Below are 9,698 nucleotides of genomic sequence, written 5' to 3'. Positions count from 1 at the left end.
CTTCCCTTCCCTTCCCTTCCCTTCCCTTCCCTTCCCTTTCCCCCCCCCTTTTTTTTTTCTAGAGGAAATAAAAGAAAGCAAGATGGAAAGCAGCATGGGAATATAGGTGGCAATTTCCTCCAGCACCACTAGGCTAGGTGCAGATTTGGCAGTTTGTCACAGCTTTGGCTCCAGAAGTTCTGGATCTTCACTGACTTCTAACCCTAAGAAGTCTTCATAGCACCTCACTTGCACTCTGGGCTTCTGCTGTTGACCACCTAAGAGGAAGACAAGAAATAAGCACAGGAAAGAAGTTCCAAAGAACAATGTCTTGGTATTACATGAGCATGAGAAAAGTCCAATATCCCTATATAAAGGATCAAAACAAATTTAAAAGTCCTGAAACAAGGAGAAGTCCTGGCATATTTATTACCTTTGTCTTTCACAGTCTAGAAAGAGCAGGAGTATTTAGAAACAGAAGTGGCTTTTATTCCTACAGTGTGGTTCATGTTTACCGTACGTTGGTGGTGGGTAGAGTTCCAGGCTATTTCATAGTGGAAAAAATTAGTAAGAACTGAGACATTTATCTTGGTATCATGTATGGGGGAAAAATAAGGCAATTCTCCAAACTGATGGACCTTTAGCATTAGGGAACTTACAGAAATTTAGAGATCTTATTTCAGAATCAGTCTGAAACATCAAAACAGCTGGAAGTGATGACTGGGCCAGGTCAGATTCAGCTGTGCTGCAAGATCAGTCAGCAGATGAACAGCTGGAACTGCACCACAGATTGAAGTGAAGATACTTTCTAAGGCAGCAGTTTCCCATTCCCAGCTGGTAAATCTGAGTCGGATTACATAATTACACTTACCTACATTTTGATTTACCTGAGCACAGTGCCAGTGACATGATTCCCTGATTCTCTGTTAATGGTAAGCATGGGGAAGTCTTTACTGCATAGCCAGTGTTCTATGAGACTTGGGAATCCTTGCAAATCCAACCTCATAACCCTGTCATCGCAAGCAGTTCTTTTGGAAGACATATTAAAATGGGTTTTGTATGCAGCCTTTTCTTCTATTGGGCTTATGTCACTTGTCTAAATCTGGATTGTCCTGCAAGTTCATCACTTCAACAAGTGGTTGAAACTTGGACTAATCTAGGTTGTTGTAGTCTTTACGCATAAAAGAGTGTGCCATTAATTAGAAAACGATTGCATAAGGGATTTGAAAAATCAATAGAAAGACTTTGGCTGATTAAATTACTGGTCACACCAAAGTGAACTTGCAAACACTGGACTGCACTGCACTAGTTCAACAAGTTCAATTCCTTCAAATTATAAACAAGAGTGGAATAACTGTGTAGTACAGGAAGATCCACAGATCATCTACTCCACCTGCCTTCACAGTTCAAGAAACCAGCCTGTGATCAGACTTACAATCACAGGCCAAATGCCACTACTATAATATGCCATGCAGATAATACCAAGGGATCTGCTAAGAAATCCTCCAGTGCACATAGGAGGCAGAGAGTGCACCATGCTACAGATAAAGGCAAAAAATCCAGCCTCAGCAGTCTCCATCACTCTGATCAGATGGGCAAATGCCCTCAAAGGATGTGAGTGTCAGTATGATTCACTAGTGAAGAGACAACTTATTACTTTTGCCTCTCTGTAGCAATCTCCAGTGATTCAGAGGAAGGCAAAAATTTTCCTCTAAAGCACTGCAGGAGACATATTATACCTAAGAAGGAAATACTTCACCATTAGCCTTCTAAGCAACCAGCAGAAAACCTGAAGATTGGCAACGATATATTCATTGATTTAGGCTTCCTCATCAAACCAATGTCATCATCTGAAACCACTGCCTGCTTCAAAAGAAGCTGGAAAAAATGAAAGCATCTAAAAAGAAATGAGAGAATGGAGGTGGGGGGAGGCTACATTTGAGACATATGTTCATTTTCAGAGTTCCTATACTATAACTATAATATGAAAAGATGCTCTGTTGAAAAATGAAAAGAGAGAGCTGGCCACCCCGGGAAAACACAATGCCTGAAAATACAACCTGTGTTTCTGACTTGTGCCAAGCAGCAGCAGAAATGCAGATTAAATAGGTGACTATCAGAGACTTTTTTGAATGGACAACAGCACACCAGGCACTGGGATGTTACCTTCAGTACATTCAGATGTCATCCACACAGCAGCACAGTTAGCAAGTCCTTCACACAGGCTAGTTTTTAGAAAGAGAGAACATACTTCAACAAAATAGTTCCAATCTGATATTCAGAGATGGAGCAGCAATTAGAAGGTGGAGGGTCATGATCACCCTCCTTAGCAAAGTGGTCTTTAAAGCTAAGGTTTCACTACACGCAAAATTCCATAGCTTTATTAAGAAATAGCCACAGCCTTTTATGATGTCATCACTGGCTGGGTAGATGGGGGAAGAGCAGTGCTGCATATCTTGACTTCAGCAAGGTATTTAACACCATATCCCACAACATCCTTGTTACTAAACTTAGAAAGTGTGGGATACATGAGTGGATGGTGAGGTGGACAGAGAACTGGCTGACTGACAGGGCTCAGAGGGTGGTCATCAGTGGCACAGAGTCTGGTTGGAAGCCTGTAACTAGTGGTGTTCTCGGGAGTTGATGCTGGGTCTGGTCTCGTTCAGCATTTTCATCAGTAACCTTCATCAGCAAGTTTGCTGATGATACAAAGCTGGGAGGGGTGGCTGACAGACCAGAAGGCTGTGCTACCATTCAACATGACCTGGACAGAGAGGAGAGTTGTTTCTAGGCTGGAGAGTTCCTCCAGTGGGGAGGAACCTGATGAGGTTTCACAAGAGCAAGTGTATAGTTTTGCACCTGGGGAGGAATAACTGCATGCATCACTACAGGCTAGGGGATGACCTGCTGGAGATGAGCTCTGCAGAGAAAGACCTGGGTGTTCTGGTGGACAACAGGTTGGCCATGAACCAGTAGTGTGCCCTTGTGGCCAAGAAAGACAGTGGCATCCTGGGGTGCATTAAAAAGAGCATGACCAACAAGTTGTGGGAGGTACTCCTCTCATCCCTCTTTACTCTGTCCTGGTGAGGCCATATCTGGAATACTGTCCTGGGCTTTGCAGTTCAACAGAGACAGGGGGTCTCCTAGAAGGAGTCCAGTGGAGGGCCACAAAGTGATTAAGGGCCTGGATCGTCTCCTGGATCATCATGAGGAAAGGCTGAGTAACCTTGGTCTGTTCAGCCTGGGGAAAAGAAGACTGAGGGGGGATCTGATTAATGTTTATAAATAGCTGAAGGGAGACGGGAGGCAAACGGGTGAGGTCAGGCTCTTTTCAGTGGTGTGTAGCTATAGAACAAGGAGTAATGGCTTAAAACTTGATCCTAGGAAGTTCTGTACTAACATGTGGAAGAATGTCTTTAGGGTAAGGGTCATGGAGCACTAGAACACGTTTCCCAGGGAGGTTGTGGAGTCTATTTCTATGGAGATATTCAAGACCTGTCTGGACACCTACCTGTGTGACCTATTGTAGGGCACCTCCTTTAGAAGAGGAGTTGAACTTGATGATCTCTTGAGGTCCCTTCCAACTCCTGCAATTCTGTGATTCTGTGAATGTATAGAAGTATATGGGGCCTGATGAAATGCATCCCAGGGTTCAGAAGGAACTGGCTGATGTGGTTGCCAAACTCCTCTCCATCATATTTGAAGAACTGTAACTGTCAGACAAATTTCCCAGTGATTGGAAAAAGGGAAACATCACTTCCACATTCAAAAACTGTAGAAAGGAAGACCTGGGAAACTACAGTACAGTGAGCCTGATGTTTATGCCTGGGAAGATCATGGAGTGGGTCTTCCTGGAAGAGATGTTAGGAAGAAATATTGAGAAAGTGATCTGAGACAGCCAGTGACAGCATCAGTGGACAAAGAGTAACAGCAAGGACAAAGAGAGAGAAAAAGGGGGAATGGTTTTAAGCTCAAGGAAGGAAGGTTTAGATTAGATGTCAGGGAGAAGTTGTTCACAGAGTGGTGAGGTGCTGGCACAGGCTGCCCAGAGTGGCTGTGGATGCCCCATCCCTGGAGGTGTTTGAGACCAGGTTGGATGGAGCCCTTGGCAGCCTGGTCTAGTAGCAGATCTGGAGGTTGTTGGCCCTGCCTGTGGCAGGGGGGTTGGAACTAGATGATCCTTGGGGTGCCTTCCTACCCAAGCCATTCTACAATTCTATCATTTTATGGCAACTGATGTCATTTATCTGGACTTATGCAAGATCTTTGACATGTTCCTGCACCATATCCTTATATCTAAATTGGAGAGAGATAGATTTGAAGGTTGGACTGTTAGGTGGATAAAGAGTCGGTTGGATGGTGGATGGTCATAGCCAGAGGGTTGTTGTCAGTTGCTCTATGCCCAGGTGGAAGCTGGTCACCGTGATGTCCCCCAGGGGTCCATCTTGGGACTGGTGCTCTTTAACATCTTTATCAATGACATGGGCAGTGGGATTGAGTGTATTCTTGGCGAGATTGCTGATGACACCAAGCTGAGTGTTGCAGTTGACACAATAGAAGGGAGGGACAACTTCTAGAGGAACCTAGACACACTTGAAAAGCAGGCACACAAGAATCTAATGAGGTTCAACAAGGAAAAGTGCAAGGTGTTGCACTTGGGTTGGGGCAATCCCAGATATGAGTACAGACTGGTAGAACTTATTGAGAGCAGCCCTGCAGAGAACAAGTTGGGGGTTCTGATGGACAAAAAGTTGGTCATGAGCCAGCAGTGTGCTCTTGCAGCCCAGAAGGCCAAAGGTATCCTGGGCTGCATCAACAGAGAGGTGACCAGCAGGGAGAGGGACGGGATTGTCACCCTCTACTCTGCCCTCGTGAGACCCTAGCTGAAGTACTGTGTCCAGGCCTGGGGCCCTCAGCACAGGAAGGATGCAGAGCTGTTGGAGTGGGCCCAGAGGAGGGCTACAAAGATTGTTGAAGGGCTGGAGCACCTCTTCTGTGAAGAAGGATTGAGGAAGTTGGGCTCGTTTAGCTTGGAGAAGAGAGGGCTCCATGGAGATCTCATTATGACTTTCCAGTACTTGAAGGGAGCTCACAAGCAGGACTGGGGCCAACTTTTTACATGGTTTGATAGTCATAGGACAAGGGAGAATGGCTTTAAACTAAAAGAGAGGAGATTTAAATCAGAAGTTAGGAAGAAATTTTTTACTCACAGAGCGGCACTGGAACAGTGCCCAGTGAAGATGTGGATGTCCCACCTCTGGAGGTGTTCAAGGCCAGGTTGGATGGGGCCCTGGCAGCCTGATTTGGTGGGTGTCAACCCTCACCATGGCAGGGAGCTTGGAACCAGATAATCTTCAAGGTCCCCTCCAGCCTAAGCCATTCTATGATTCTATGATTCAAATATGCACCAAAGACATTTATTTAGGGGAGAGGCAGACTCAGAAATTTCCCATCAATTAAGAATCTTCTGATTGCAGATGCTTCTGATGAAGTTAATGAGAATAATACTTTAATCATAGATGGCTGCTTGTCTGGAGATTATAATAGGCACATTATTTGGTCCGGATTTTTGCACTAGCAAACACAAATTTAAATCATAATGGTCAAATGTTTGGTTCCCAATTCTCAGATGAGTCAATTAAAAGTAGAGAGTAGGAGTGCTTTTACTGAGAGATGAATGGACCCAATCTCTTTGCAAAGACAAATCCTTTTGTTCACATCTCTACATATTGATTTAGGAAGTTAACATTGGCTACTGAATTTAAATTAGGAGCCAAAATACATGCTCCACTTTTATGAACACTGTTAATGAATTAAGCTTTCCAGTATGCCCTCAAGGTAAATAACAATCATTATTTGAATTTTAGAAATGCAGAAAGCTAAGGCCAAGTAATCTCTGAAGTATCCATTAATATGCCTAGTTCAGAAAACTTACCTTTTGGTTTTCCAAAGGCTTGTTCAGCAATTTGCTGATGATAGGTGAGTAATTAAGCCAAATTACAAGATCTAGAAAAACAGTATAGGCGCTTCCAATGCAGGTATGAGCAGGTGAAACTCTAGATACATGTGCACCTCATCCCAACCCTGCATGGAGAAAAAAAGGCTCCAGGGAGACCTAAGAGCATCTTTTCAGTATTTACATGGGGACTGTATAAGAAAGGGATAGAATCTTTAGCGGAGTCTGTTGTGATAGGACAAGGGGAAATGATTTCAAACTTAAAGAGAGGAGATGTAGTTTGGATATAAGGAAAAGTTTTTTTATAGTAAGGGTGGTGAAACACTGGAACAAGTTGCCCAGAGACATGGCAGATACACTATCCCTGGAGACATTCAAGGTCAGGCTGGATGGGGCTCTGAGCAACCTGATTGAGCTGTAGGTGTCCCTGTTCACTGCAGAGGAGCTGGACTAAATGGCCTTTCAGGGTCCCTTCCAAATCAAAAGATTCTATGCTTGTATATTCTGGATGTTATGTATGGTGTGTAGATATCTAGGTGTGTGGCAGCAAGAAAAACTGTAGCTGTAGCAGAAATAATTTGAGGGGAAACTGAAAAAAAGCTGAAAGCATGAATGCTCACCAGCTTCCTCTCAAAAAAGTCAGCAGCTGCTGTTGACACAGCCCAATAGTCAGTCATTTGAATGATATCCACAGATCATAGTTTCAAAGAACTGTTTAGATCTCTAACAAAAGAAAATACTGGGAAGAAATATTTCCTGGCTATTCAGAAGATGGATGGAAGACATGGATATGCTTATTCCAGATCTAGTTTTAATAACACCAGCTGGTGCTTTTCCCTTGCTTCAGTGATCTTCTGCACAGGAAAGTGTTCTATTTTCAAAGTCTGTAAGTCCCTGCATAGGCTTTGTGCAGTCCTTTGGTAGCACAGAACATCTTGAGGACAGCAGTTTTCATCCCTGATAGATTACATTCCTTAAATTTTTAAAACAATATTTTAAAAGTGCACATTACAGCTGCCTACCTTCTCCATACAACAGTTCAAAAGAAAAGTAAAAAGCACTGAAAAAAAAATTCAGCATCTTCTTCCAGAAATATGCCACTTCTTGGATGATAGAAGTAAGTGGTATGAAGAACTCAGTAGTCCTCCACAGCTGTCTGATTTGACTTTCACTATTGAGCTGACATCCAAACTTCAAGTATTTAATCTTGAAGTTCGAGGTGAAGGGAAAACTGATGCTAATTATTTGATCAGTAAGTAATTTCAGAGTAAAATTCGAGCTTAAGTAACTTAGTTCAACACAGATTTCTTTTTTCTGTATTTCAAAAGAAAGTCAAAGAAGAAATACAGTTTCCTAAAATGATCTAGTCAGAGTGTTTTGAAAATGCTAGAGAGCATTTTGAGATTTAACTTTCCATCTTCAGCTGCAACATACTCACCTGTTTGCTCGTGTCTTAGTTGCTAGAATTATAAGCAGAGTTTAAAATCAGACTGAAAGTGTCTTGACAGTAAATGTAACTGACCTGGAATGGAAATGATAACCTTGCAAACAGACGTGCAATTAAGTGCACAGTCATGTTAACCATATTTTTAGCCATTACTGGAAAAAAAATCAGCTTTCTATTTCTAAGTGGAGTTCTCTTTCGATTAAGTGCATGTCTCAGGTCAACATATCTAAGTGAAGCTGAAATGTCCATGTTGAAGATACCGAAGTCCAAGTTCACATCAGTCCTGTCAGATGACCTACTTAATGACTGCAGACAAGAAGCAGTGACACATTAAATATCCTGAAAGTTGGCTGAAAATATGCAGTGCTGGAATTCTCATTATTGCTTCTCTATGAGCAATTTTTATGACAGTGATGGCAATAATATACCTTTAGGTTTGTGACTACACTGCCTTTTTTAATACAGTCATTATGAGAAATTTAAGATTATGTAAAATGAGTTAATTATAAGCTACATATTATTTTAACCTCCCATTTTTGTACAAAGTGCAGGCCTTACTAAAAATTATCACCCTGGCACTGGACTTGAAGAAGAGCTCTTGGGAGGTACATCACAGCCTCTTAAAGCAAACCATAGAAGAAATTTAGAAATAACCATGGTTATCAGTGTTGAAATTTATTTATTGTCGCTGGATCTGGCATTGTCATAAAACTGTACTGGGTTTTATGAAATTATTGGCTTGTCTGAGGATCTACAACTGCCTGAAAGGACACTGTAGTGAGGTGGAGGCTGACCTCTTCTCCCAGATAACTAGTGATAGGATGAAAGGGAATGGCCTCAAATAGTGCCAGGGGAGGTTCAGGTTGGATATTATGAAACATTTCTTCTCAGAAAAAGTAATGAGGTATTGGATCAGGCTGCCCAGGGAGGTGGTGGAATCACCATCCCTGGTGGTGTTCAGGAAAAGGGTAGATGTGACATGGTTTAGTGGGCATGGTGGTGATGGGTTGACGGTTGGACTAGATGATCTTAGTGGTCTTTTCCAACGTTAATGATTCTACGATTCTATGATCCTTGTTTTGCACTCCATTGTGCACTGCAGTTCCATGCAGTTCTGGTATATTTTGGAAGCACTTGGTCAAGGAATGTTTATACTCCTGGTCTAATTCAATGGTTGTATACAATCAATGGAAAAAGATGAGAAAAATGGTGGTGTGTAGACTGGATAATGCATCAGTCAGATGAGCAATGTTGCATCATCGTAAAAAGCTGTGTGAGCTATGGTGCATTTTGTGCACATACTGAAAAAAGTGTCTTGAAGAGAGCTCTGGAGGTGACAGACATGGTGACTGCACAGTTAAGGATGTGCACAGTTTTTTCACAAGCAAAATGTTATATAGGAGTAGAAACAGATGTGACTTTATTGGTAGGTAAATGTACACAGTGAGATTTGATCTCAGTGGCTGCTCCCTTTCCTTTTTCCCTTGGCCTGGGGGTGTAATTCCTTTAACTCTTCTCCTAAACAGTAACTCTTTGCTAGGCCAGCTTGCTTTTGAAGAAGTGGGATGGAGTGCATTGACACCATCTACTCTTCTAATGGGTCTGAGAAACCAGTGACATCTACTGGGGAGCCTGAGTGTGCAGGAGCAATAAATTCTACTTGCACTTCATGACATTCTGGTCACCAAATTGGAAAAAAATGGATTTGCTGGATGGATCACTCTCTGGATAAGAAATTGGCCCGATGGTCTCATTGAGAGAGTTGCAGTCAACGGTTCAGTGTCCAAGTGGAGTCTGGTGATGAGTGGCATTCCTTGTAATGGCCTTCCAGTTCCTGAAGGGGGGGCCTACAGGAAAGATGAGGAGGGACTTTTAATAAGGGCATGTAGGGACAAGACAAAGGGAAATGGTTTTAAACCGGAGGAGGGTAGATTTAGACTAGATGTTAGGAAGAAATTCTTTACTGTGAGGGTGGTAGACACTGGAACAGGTTGCCCAGTAAGGTTGTAGATGCCCCCTCCCTGGAAACATTCAAGGCCAGGCTGGATGGGGCTTTGAGCAACCTGGTCTAGAGGTAGGTGTCCCTGCCTATAGCAGGGGGCTTGGAACTAGATGATCTCAAATGTCCCTGCCAATCCAAACCATTCTATGATTCTATGATTCTGTAACTGAAAAACAATGTTACTTAAGGCTTTAGGAAAACAGAAAGTACCTGAACTCCTGATCCTCTGTTTTCCATGAGGCAAACAAACTCCAAAATCTCAGTTTTTCCCTGAACAGACATTTGTATCTGTGTATCTGTGAACAAAAGGAAAG

At 42.7% G+C, this 9,698-nt stretch overlaps 1 long non-coding RNA gene across 1 annotated transcript; it reads right to left on the bottom strand.

Annotated features, from left to right (window-relative positions):
- LOC110394963 lies at positions 96–2,348 on the bottom strand. The gene is made up of 2 exons (XR_002436062.1): positions 2,146–2,348; positions 96–257 (listed from the first exon to the last, which is right to left on the bottom strand). It is a non-coding gene; the product is annotated as an uncharacterized LOC110394963 (long non-coding RNA).

The sequence above is a fragment of the Numida meleagris genome, chromosome 2 (assembly GCF_002078875.1).
Source record: "Numida meleagris isolate 19003 breed g44 Domestic line chromosome 2, NumMel1.0, whole genome shotgun sequence".
In the NCBI taxonomy this organism is placed as follows: domain Eukaryota; kingdom Metazoa; phylum Chordata; class Aves; order Galliformes; family Numididae; genus Numida; species Numida meleagris.
Note: the sequence above shows the minus strand (reverse complement) of the source record. Positions and strands in the feature narration are given on the sequence as shown.